At 40.2% G+C, this 12,430-nt stretch overlaps 1 long non-coding RNA gene across 1 annotated transcript in view; it reads right to left on the bottom strand.

Annotated features, from left to right (window-relative positions):
- Positions 1-8,451, bottom strand: part of LOC122548930 (uncharacterized) — a 110,070-nt gene extending 101,619 nt beyond the window's left edge. Inside the window, exon 1 of the long non-coding RNA XR_015757029.1 lies at positions 8,363-8,451. This is a non-coding gene — a long non-coding RNA (uncharacterized LOC122548930). The remainder of the gene's footprint in view (positions 1-8,362) is intronic.
- Positions 8,452-12,430: the final 3,979 nt, after the last annotated feature.

Raw genomic sequence — 12,430 nt, 5'->3', positions numbered from 1 at the left:
TGTAATGGAACCAACGAGGGAGCAAGCTATTCTAGATCTGGTCCTGTGTAATGAGACAGGAATAATTAATGACCTCACAGTTAGGGATCCTCTTGGAATGAGCGATCACAGTATGGTTGAATTTAAAATAAGGCTGGATAGCATGAAGATAAAATCCAAAACCAGGGTCCTGCGCTTGAATAAGGGGGACTATGACAGAATGAGGGAGGACCTGCCTAAAGTAGACTGGAACAGAGACTTTTTGGTGCAACAGTTGACGAGCAGTGGGGGACCTTCAAACACATGTTTCAAAGTGCCCAGCAAAAGTGTATTCTGATGAGAAGGAAGGACTGTAAGAGGAAGGGTAATCTGCCATGGGTGTCAAAGGAAATAAGGCAGGCTATCAAAGTGAAAGAGAAGGCATACAAAGTGGCCAAAAACAGCAGGAAGATTGGGCACACTAAAGGTCAACAGAAAGTCACAAAAAGAGCTATAAAGAAAAGTAAGATAGAGTATGAGAGAAAACTAGCATAGAATATAAAGACAGATAGTAAAAGTTTCTATTAATACATAAAATGAAGAAGAGTGGCTAAAGTAAATGTTGGTCCTTTAGAGGATGAGAAGGGGCAGTAAGCTATGGGAGATGATGAAATGGCTGAGGCATTGAACAGATACTTTGCATTAGTCTTAACAGTGGCGGATACTGATAACATGCCAGTAAGTGACAAAGAGATGAAGGTAGGTGAGGACCTGGAAACAATTATTATTACAGAAGAGTTAGTGTAATAACTAACTCTTCTGTAATAGATAAGTCTCTTGGCCCTGATGGAATGCATCCCAGGGTACTAAAAGAGATGGCAAAAGAAAAAGCAGGTGGACTGATGATAATTTTCCAAAATTCGCTGGACTCTGGGGTAGTCCTAGCAGATGTGGTGCCACTATTTAAAAAGGGAAGTAGACAAAAGTTGAGGAATTATAGACCAGTGAGCTAAATCTATGTAGTGGGGAAGATGCTTGAGTCTATTATCAAGGAAGAAATAGCAGGGCATAATGAAATAAATTGTCCCATTGTACAGATGTGGCATGGGTTCATGAAGGGCAGGTCATGCTTCAGAAATCTTTTGGAATACTATGAAGACATTTCCAGCAAGGTGGGCAACAGTGGATGTGGTATACCTAGATTTCCAAAAGGCCTTTGACAAGGTGCTGCACAGAAGGCTGCTGCATAAGATAAGGAAGCATGGTGTTCGGGGCAAAGTATTAACTTAGATAAGAGGATTGGTTGACTGACAGAAAGCAAAGAGTGGGCATAAAGGGACTGACAATCAGTAACTAATGGTGTGCCTCAGGGATCAGTGTTGGGACCACAATTATTTACAATTTATATCGATGATTTGGAGTTGCGCACCACGTGTATGATGTCAAAATTTGCTGATGACGCTAAGATGAGTGGCAGAGCAAAGTGCGCAGAGGACTGTGAAACTTTGCAAAGGAACATTGAGTGAGTGGACAAAGGTCTGTCAGATGAAATACTATGTTAGTAAATATGAAGTCATACATTTTGGTGGGAGTAACAGTACAATAGATTAATACTCGAATGGCAAAACATTGCAGCATGCTGATTTGCAGAGGGACCTAGGTGTCCTTGTGCATGAATCGCAGAAGGTTGTCTGCAGGTACAACAAGTAATTAGGAAAGCAGATGGAATTTTGTCTGTCATTGCTAGAGGGGTTGCGTTTAAAAGCAGAGAGGTAATGTTACAGCTGTACAAGGTGCTGGTGAAGCCACACCTGGAGTACTGTGTGCAGATTTGGTCTCCTTGCTTAAGAAAGGATGTACTGGCACTGGTAGGGGGTGCAGAGGAGGTTCACTAGGTTGATTCTGGAGTTAAAGGGTTTGGTTTATGAGGAAAGGCTGAGTAGATTGGAATTATATTCATTAGAATTCAGAAGAATTGGGGGGGGGGGCATCTTATACAAACATTTAAAATTATGAAGGGAATCGATAAATTGGAAATAGATAGGATGTTTCCACAGGTAGGTGAGACTAGGACAAGAGGGCATGGCCTCAAGATTAGAAAGAGCAGGTTTAGAACTGAACTGAGAAGGAACTTCTTCACCCAGAGGGTTGTTAATCTGTGGAATCCCTTGACCAGAGAAGCAGTTGATGCTACTTCAGTAATCGCCTTTAAAGCTAAGATAGATACTTTTTGAAAAATAAAGAAATTAAGGGATATGTTGAAAATATGGATAAATGGAGCTGAGTCCACGAAAAGATCAACCACGATCTTACTGAGTGGCAGAGGAAGCTCAAAGGAGCAGACGCCTACTCCTGCTCCTAGTTGTTATGTTCTTACAGCTCTGAAAATCCACCCATTCTCTGCCACCGTGTTACAAGTGATGCCTGTTAATGACTGCTACAGACTGCGCACAAAGACACATACAACAGAAGTAGAGGTCACATGACTGGTTATTCAGCCAGTTCATTCAGGGTGCAATTGCATTTCTCCAAACAGATGACATGGGTGATGAAAGTATCTAATGACACTCAGACATATTTTACGCAAGCACACTATGAAATAACTTCACCATGATTTATCACAACTGCTTGTAAGTTTGCCAATGTACTTTGGTGTGGAGGTGCCGGTATTGGGCTAGGGTGGACAAAGATAAAAATCATGCAACACCAGGTTATTGTCCAGCAGGTTTATTTGAAAGTACAATAGTCCCCCATACCCGCAGGGGATACATCCCAAGACCTACTGGGGAAGCCCGAAACCGCAGATAGGAGCAAACCCATTCATTTAAATGGGACATTTACCTTCTGGCAGCCCCCTGGTCCCTGGTTCTGGAACGTTCTATGTAATATGTTCGGTCCGTGGTAAATCATGGGTTACGGAAATCGCGCACGGAAATGGAGGTTGGCCTGTATAAGCTCTCAGAGCACTGCTCCTTCATCAGAAGCTGGTGGAGCAGGATTTATAGTAAATTCTGTGTCCTGTAATCCTGCCCCACCAGCTACCTGATGAAGGAGCAGCATTCCGATAGCTTATACTTTCAAATATAACCTGATGTTGAATGTACTTTGGGTCGGCTCAGCCTTGAAACTGTTTGTAAACAATAGCAATAATTTACATAGTGTCTCTAACTCAGTAAATTATCCCAAGATGCTTCATGGGAGAATTATAAAACAAAACATGACATTAAGTCATATAAGAAATTCAGCCAGATCTCCAAACATTTGGTTAGACATAGATTATGAGGAACATCTTAAATGAGGTGAAAGAATCAGAGACTGAGAAATTTAAGGCGAGATCTCAGAGATTAGTTCCTCAGCATAATAAGACACAGCTGTCAACAGTAGAATAATAAAAATCGGGTTGCTCAAGAGGCTAGAATTAAAGTAGCACGACTAATAAGCCAAGAACATTTATTTATCTTTCAAAACTTAATAGAAATGTGAAAATACCTTTTATGAGTTTGTCCAATGTTTTTGCCTTGGTCACTTTCCTTGAAGGAATTAGAAATAATAACTTAGCAGGAGAAGAATATGAGGATTGGAAGCTTAGGAAGCTGCAATGAAGAAGGGCTAGTGGCTCAAGGAAGAATGGTGTTGCTGGATATTAGAGGTGGGAATAATAATTGGGAGATTGGTTTGTAGCAAACCTGCAGAGAATTTAAGGATAATATATTTTCAGTGATGGGAGATTTGTGAGGATGTAAGGAAGCATGTGGCTGTGAGATGGAAAGAACAAAAAGAGAGGTTTAGAAAAGATAGACAGGAGACAAAAAGAAAGACAGCCAAAATGATAAGCACGTTGGATCAGACTGAAGTAAACGTGGCAGACAAAATTTGCTTAGATCATTTTTGGAATTTTTGTGACTTGCAAATGTTAGAAGGAAATTTCAGAAATTGTATAGAAAGGAACCTAAGGATATATCTACAAATTTCAGTATTTGAAAACTTTTCATGGTAAATCAGTTTAAGTCTTTTCTAAATTTTGTTGGGCTTGGAGAGTTTCTGGAAATAAATTGTAACTGACTGCAGAACTGAGGGATCCACGAAGTTGTCCATATGCATGCTGAATATAAGATGTTTCAGGTACCACTTAACAATCTGAAACCTATTTATACTGTCCAATTATATTATACCTTTCCTGGTAACACTCATAATTCTAATATTATTTGAATAAACTATCTCTCCCTGGCCCAGGGCATTTTGTGACATTAAAGTTGCTTAGTTTGTCTGTCTGTCTCTCACTCTCTTGCTCTCTCTCTCACTATATATATAACATATATATTATTTATCACATACGTACATGTTGATGTTGAATAGAAAAGTTCTCCTTTACATTCTTCTCTTGCTCCTCACTTGCTTTTATTTATAACTTGAACCCCTTAATGTTGGAATCATTCAACTATTCTTTGTAAAACAAGTCATCATTTCCAAGTAGTGTAATGACATTGGATGCATTTCAAAAGGCTGATTCACTAGGCTGATTCCTGGGCTGGAAGTGTTGATTTATCAAAAATGACTAAACAGATTAGGCCTTCATTCATTAGAGTTTAGAAGAATGAAGTGGGATATTATTGAAATAGACAAGATTCTGAGGAGGCTTGATGGGGTAAGTGTTGAAGTACTGTTTCCACTAGTGGGAAAATCTGGATCTATGGAACATAGTTACATAATAAGAGTACACTCATTTAAAACAGACGAGAAGGAATTACTTCAACAGAGGGTAGTGAATGTAAACCCAAAGACTCAGAGATTTACAACACAAGATGAGGTCATTTGGCCCATCATGTCCATGCCAGTCAACAAAGATCTGACGGCACTAATCCCATTTTCTAGTTTTTGGCCCATAGTGGAAACACAAGGGAAGATCTAAATGGTACTTATATGTTATATATTCAACCACCCTTTCAGACAGTGATTTCTAGACTCCAACAACATCTAAGTGGAAATATTTCTCTTCAATTCTCTTCGTAGCCTTTTACATCCTATTCTAAGTCTATGCCTCCTGATTATTGCCTCCTCTATGAATGAAAAAAGTGCTTACCTATCCACCCCATCTATGCCCCCCATATACCTCAATCAGATCCCCTGTCAAGCTCCACAGCTCCAAAGAAAGCAACCTCAGCCTATGAGTGAATATCTGGAATTCTCTAACCCAGAAAGTGTGGAGGCGGGATCACCATTTGAAATGGAGGTAGGTAGATTTCTGAAATTATCAGGGAGTTGAGGGCTATGAGGAGCTGGCACAAAACAGAACTTGAGGCCTGGGACAGACAGACCATGATCTAGAAGAAAGGTGGGCAAGCTTGACGGGCAAAATGGCCTTCTCCTGTTCCCATTTGTTATGTTCTTGTGACTAGATAATAAGTATCTGCTGGTGATTTAAAATAAAACAGGCAATGGATTATACTTGTTTAAGTTAGTATCCTTCTTTGCTCTCCATTTTCTTTTTCCCAAAGGTCAACCCTCAGCTTTGCGTGTTTGATTTTCCTCAGTCTTGTTGCAATAAAGGGTTTATTTTCTGAAATTTACCTTGAAAGAGATTGATTATTTACCACAGTGTTACATTTGGATTGCTCTATTTAACCCAACACTGGAACTGGAAGCATATGTTTCCTAGTGTTTATTTTGGAATGGTCTATTTGACACAATTTCTTTAATTGGAGGGGTGTGTTTATCTTAGTGATGGAATTGGAAGGGTCTGTTTAACTCCATGTTGTTATTGGAAGGGTCCGTTTGCCACCAGCTTGCAATTGGATAAGTTAATTTCTCCATTGCCACAATTTTTACGATGTTGCTCATGTCCATAATACTGCATAAATCATATGAAATTGTCATATTCCTGGTTTCAGCATACTCTTTGGAAGTTTTCAGGTCCAGTGATAGCTTTTGGAACCCAGGTGAGAAATGGAACAAGACTATTTGTCAGAAGAAGGCCTTTCCTTTTTTTTAACAACAGTTCTGCGGCTACATGATGTCTCCTCAGTGCTCCTTCCAGAAATTTGCAGAATCTCAATGCGGCAGTGTTGATGTATATTGTGGAAATTCTTGTTTTTTTGTTCTCAAGGATGTAAATGAAGCGAGCAGGACCGAATCTGCAGTGTGACTTAAGATAAAGCAGAGCTTTGAATATCCTCAAGCGTAAATAGAGTAAGATATGGGAGACCAACTAGGAATACATTGGAAATGGCATGCTCAGAGGACTGCACAGGCATATACATGAGAGTCAGCAGCAGGTGAAATGAGTCTATGTTAAGTAAGGCAATGGTGACGTGGTAAAAGCTTTTAGTAATGGAGCAAAAATGAGCTCAGAAGCTCAACTCAAGATCAAATGTGTTACTAAATCAGAAATAGACTGGCTTAATCTCAGACTGTAGCTATTGAAGAGAGATTGAAACAGGGGTCAAAATCGATAGCTTCAATCTGGCCAGTATTTAATTTGAAGTGATCTCTGCTCATCCAGTATGCTGTATAAACAATCTGATAAATTAGCAATTGTGGAGGAGTCAAGGGAGATGGCGGTGACATAGAGCTGAGTGCTGTGTTAAGATATTAATGGATATTAGCCAAAGGCAGATGTATGAAGTCAGGCTACAGACCAGACATGATCTCATTAAATATCAGAACAGGCTGGATGGGCTGAATGGCTGACTCCTGTCCCTATGTTGCAATTCTTGGAGGGGAATGTGTAAGTGGTAGTGTTCCCATACATCTGCCCTTGTCCTTCAAGGTGGTAGAGTTCATAAGATGTGTCAGTGGAGTCTTGGCAGATAGAACACAATGCTGTTGCAGTCCATAGTGAATATTGCAGGTGGTGGGTGAAATGCCAATCAAATGAGATGATTGGCCCTGCATGTTAAGCTTCCTGAATGATGAGTGGGAGCTGTACCACCTTGGCAAGTGAGTATGTGTTCCATCACGTTTCTGACTTGTATCTTTCATTGGAGAATAAGGAGGTGAGTTAGTTGTTGCAGTCTTCCTAGCCTCTGACCTTCTCTTCTCTATGTATATTGCTAATTGCCAGGTGTGTGCCTCTTACATAAGATCAAGTACTATATCTGAAATACCTGTATGTCGATGGGGCTGAAGTTAATTGGGAAGCTGAGCTAATTTTAGAGAGTAGTGCAATTAATGAGGTAAAAATACATGTAAATGTGGTTCTCAATACCTGCTGGTGAGAAGATCAACTTACATTTGTGGAGGGGAGTTCTTGAGGTACAGTGGAGTGTCACTACCTCTGACCCAGGAGGGCTGGGTTCAAGTCCCATCTACTCCTGATGTGTGTAATAACATCTCTGAACAGGTTAATGAGAGTTTATCTACCTTTGAGAAGGGTGGACTTAATTGCTAAAGTTTGCCTTAACAGTGGTAATCTGATTTTGGACTCCAATCCAATTAAATTCGCACCTCTTCTGGGAGCAGACAGTCATGCCCTAAAAGTCAACCATTTGAAATAGAGGCATATGTAGGACAGATTTGTGTGATTAATCTAACTTTAGTCTGAACAATTTCTTTAGCACCATTTCTCTTGAATAAACTCCATCCTCTATGATCATCTCTGGTGCTGTGCAATCTGTGTATCCTGTTGCTTTTTAAAAACTGAGGCAATTTAATTCTATAAATCTTTGTCTGTTCTCACTCCCACCACACGTTTATTTTGATTATCTCTTTATGGGTCTGCCCTATTGTATAAGGCAATGGTTCTGAAGGGATTAATGTCCATATTACTTTGGTACCTGATGTCTTATAGTCTGTGTGTGAGACAAAGCATGCTCCAAAGCTTTCAAAGAGAGCAGATGTATCAGTACAAGCTCTCTGATGTCCTAGTAATATTGCCTAATCAAACATAGTAATAGTGATTGCTGTCATGCAATAAAAGTAAATTAATCATAGTCCTGCTCTCTTGTTAGAGAGAGACAATTGGTGGTGGTTTAACCTGACAGTACCAGGCAAGGGGGAGAGGTTGAGAAGAAGGGACCTTCATTGTAACCAGAGCCTGTACAGGATTTGAACCCACCCACTTGGCATTGCAAGTCAGCCATTTAGCCAATCGAGCTAACCATCACCCACTATCATACAATAAAACTTCTAGTTATCGAAGAACAGCACCTCTTCTATAAATACTCAATCGTGTATTAGCTACCTTTTTTAATTTCGAAAGTATACTTTATTCATAAGAAGTCTTTGTACATATACATTGTCACAAAAGCAGTTCGGTTCTGTACAGTTGCATATCAAGTAAGTAAACAAAACATTGGACTTTGACTCTATACAAAGGACGAAAGACTTTACTTACACATACAATATTAAAAGTTACATATATTTGAAGCACTAGGAGGGTCCAGTAACTGAATGGACCCCCATTTACCTTGAGCAGGTCGACCTCAGACAGTGGTCTTTCCCCACTGCGCCGTGGTGGCAGCTGTCCCAAGCTTTAGTACGTTCCTCAGCACGTAGTCCTGGACTTTGGAATGTTCCAGTCTGCAACACTCAGTCAGGGTTAACCCCTTGTTATGGTGTATTATCCACTACGACTCACTAGGTAGGTCCAAGACAAAGGATTGGCGGCAGCAAATATTTTCAACAACCCTCCCCACCATATGCTTGGTAGAGGTGACAAATATGACAAGGTGGTCACTTAGGAGAATACTACATGCCCATCTTGACTAACCTCTTGTTGACAAGCAGAGTATATGTTTCTCCTGATTTTGTTTAATTGATTTTTCTTTTAAAATTGCAACCTCTCTTTCTGCATATTTTATATATTTTGTATATTTGGTTTAAGCTTCCCACTTGATTATTTTCCTATGAATGCTAAATACTTTACATAAGTATCATATGTGGAATCCTGGACTTTAATCCTTCATTTCTGAATGGAATATAATTTATTGGTACCCTTTCCATTTCCAATGTAAATATTTTGAATTCCTAATCTACGATTCCGATTGGCCTATATTTTTAGACTCAATGAGAAGCACAAAGAACGTATGCTGGTTGTACTACCTTTGTAATCTTAGCACAGATCTCCTGAAGTCACACTGTATCACTGACTGTGCTGTTTTCTCAGGAGAGAAATATCAACCTGTGGTAGACACAATGGCTCCAAAAGCTCATTGGCCACAATCCAGCAGTAGTCCCAGGATCATATTTACTGTTGCTCCAAAGTGTTAAAAGTTTTTGGAGTGCACAGGGTTAATGGGAGGCACCTTATTTGACATTCAGCCCAATTCATAAGCGAGCCAATAATTAGTAATTATTGCATATTTAGCATTTCCTTCCCTGTACATTCCAGTGGGACAAACTTGCATTGTTATAAACATTGTCATGGCTCATTTCAGCTCACGTATAGGCCTTTAAACCTTTAACTTTGAGGCCAGATACTGAGGAACTTGAATCTTTAGACAATTTTATGTAACACATGAACAAAGTTAAAGCATCTTTAAAATTCCAAGCCAAGATGCTGGCCTATATTTAGGAACTCCTGCTGTGCCTAATGAAAATGTGATGGGAGTGTCCGGGAAGGTCTCCTTAATTTTGTAGTCAGCATAAATTACTGACCCCCTAGGGCGACAAATTAAACATTCAGCAAATGCATTCAAATCTCACCTGCTTTTCATGCAGTATATTGCTGGGTGTTTAGCAATTCCTCAGTTTTAAAATTCTTTGTTTTCAAATCCCTCCAGGTAAGTAATTTGGGTGGGGGAATGTTTTATTGCGGGTTGGTGGTGGGTGGGAGAGGGGACCAGGCATTTCAGAGGCAAGGAGAAAGTGAGGTCTGCAGATGCTGGAGATCAAAGTTGAAACTTTATTGCTGGAACAGCACAGCAGGTCAGGCAGCATCCAGGGAACAGGAGATTCGACGTTTCGGGCACAGGCCCTTCTTCAGGAATCAGATTCCTGAAGAAGGGCCTGTGCCCGAAACGTCGAATCTCCTGTTCCCTGGATGCTGCCTGACCTGCTGTGCTGTTCCAGCAATAAAGTTTCAATTTCAGAGGCAAGGGCAAGGGAATGAATCATAGCAGGAATTCCCCTCCCTTTCCCAATGTCCAGTCCCTGGGTCAGGATCTGATCACCTTGAGCAAGGAACCATCCTCACTGCGTTCCCATCCCTAATGGTGACAAGTGGCCCACGCAGTTACGCTCAGGCATAATGGGGAACAGGCCCATGTGCCATCTGTAATGGCAGGGTGAAGTTCTTCAGTGGTCATAAAGTGGAGGTGGGCCAGAAGAGGTTGAACATGGGTCTTCCTGCTCTGTACTTTATTTAATGGAGTCTGGAAAGCAACAGGGTTTATGTGTGTCACCCCTCCATTTAATTACATGCTCTTCCTGTCTCCAAGATCGCCACTACTAGTGACAGTAGCAAATTCTGCCTACTGGCATTGCTGTTGAATGTTAATTAAGAAGAAGCAGTCGTCATGGCTCCAGTAATTTAGGTTCTTACAGGGATCCTGTGTGAGTTCCAAAATGCCTTTTATCACTTTTTTTTAAGAGTATCACACAATAAGTGCGACAGACAAGGCATGTTAAAGGCAGGAATCACACACAAGTGCAGACTACTTTAAAATCTATAAATGCATTACAAGCTTTAAGTTCAGCACAAACATTCTGTAAATATTACTCAGTTTTTTTCTTGCACACTTTCCCTGTCACAGTTTGTTAATCATATCCTTGTTGTGGTCAAACAGTGTATCTTCCTTCTTGCAATGAACACCACCATTGAAGATCTGGTAGATAAAAATAGTTTTTTTGAAACTAAATGAATTACTCAGCACTGAAGGGGTTGAGAACAAGTTGCCTGTGTTTGTTTTCAAGGTCAGTCATTGAAGTGGATTCTTCTTTATTCACTGTGTCCAATTTTTTGATTTGGGTGTAGTTTGTAGCCTTTCTGGTGACGTTACTACAAATTGTTTGACTGTAAAGTACAGAAAAACAACATCCTATGGAAAATACCATACTCCAGTCAGACTTAAAGCTTTGAGAGAAACACATTCTTATTTATTCTCAGCAAAGGTGTTGAATTGCTGATTGGATTTTATCAATGACTGCATCATGTTTGATCAATGTTCTGGAGTTTTGGACCAAGTACAAACATCTCTATGTTAATGGCTTTCATAATTTTAAGGGCTTTTATCAGGTCACCCCTCAGCCTTCTCTTTCTTGTAGAAAATGCTCCAACTTATTTTCAGTTCACTTCTGTTGCCACCTTTGCAATTTTTGCATTTTATTCTTTCCTTAGTCTCCTCTTTTTCTCTTCTGCTTTCTTTACTTTGCACAGATTTTGGACTGCTGAACCAGGCTTCTGTAGAAAACAGCATGGAGATGATAAAGGGCAAATGTCCTTGTTAAGATGAAAAAAATGAAAAGCTGGTGCATACTACATGTTGCTCAGGGCTTTTTCAAGCATTCCACATAGTCACCTGCTTTCTAAATGAATGAGCTTCCTTTTATGGTCAGATTGTGTGTTATCAGCATGGGATTGCATCCATCAAAGTGGATTGTAGAAATCCCACGATGCCCATTGAAAATTTACTTTAAAAACAGAATATGTTTTCAAATTTTTTTTAAAAGCCCATTCCTAAATCAAACTTTCAGGTCCAAAATGGGCAGAAACCCATCTCACAGTGTTGAACTTAAAAAATCTGTTTCAGAGTTACCAATTTCATTGATTTTCTCGATTCCCAGCATCTAACTTACATACACAGGAGAGAAACCACAGAAATAGACCACTTATCCAAATATCCAAAGAGTTCTGAAGAAGGTACAATAGGGGCATTTAAGGGATTTTTAGATAAGCGCATGAATATGCAAGGAATAGAGGGATATGGACCAAGGGTGGGCAGACGAAACTAGTTTAATTTGGTGTTATGTTCAGCGCAACATCGTTCCTGTTCTCAGAGTCATTGGCCTCAAAGCATTAATCCTGTTTCCATTTCCACAGATACTGCCAGACATGCTGAGTTTCTCAAACACCTTTTTTTTTAAATTTCAGATCTCCAACATCTGCAGTATTTTGCTTTTTTTTCTGTGACAATGCTGGCACTCCACATCCCTCATCAGTGTCAACCATGGCTCAATTAGAGTCATAGACTCAAAGAGTCATAGAGATGTACAGCACGGAAACAGACCCTTCAGTCCTACTCGTCCATGCTGACCACATATCCCAACCCAATCTAGTCCCACCTGCCAGTACCTGGCCCATATCCCTCCAAACCCGTCCTATTCATATACTCATCCAGACGCCTCTTAAATGTTGCAATTGTACCAGCCTCCACCACTTCTTCTGGCTGCTCTTTCCATACACGTACCACCCTCTGTGTGAAAAAGTTGCCTCTTAGGTCTCTTTTATATATTTCCATTCTCACCCTAAACCTATGCCCTCTAGTTCTGGACTCCCCAATCCCAGGGAAAAGACTTTGTCTATTTATCCTCTCCA

This window comes from Chiloscyllium plagiosum, unplaced genomic scaffold (genome assembly GCF_037043375.1).
Source record: "Chiloscyllium plagiosum isolate Xiang-an unplaced genomic scaffold, Cpla_swu_hap1 HiC_scaffold_4, whole genome shotgun sequence".
Taxonomy (NCBI): domain Eukaryota; kingdom Metazoa; phylum Chordata; class Chondrichthyes; order Orectolobiformes; family Hemiscylliidae; genus Chiloscyllium; species Chiloscyllium plagiosum.
The sequence above is the reverse complement of the archived record's forward strand: the minus strand, read 5'-3'. Positions and strand labels throughout refer to the sequence as shown.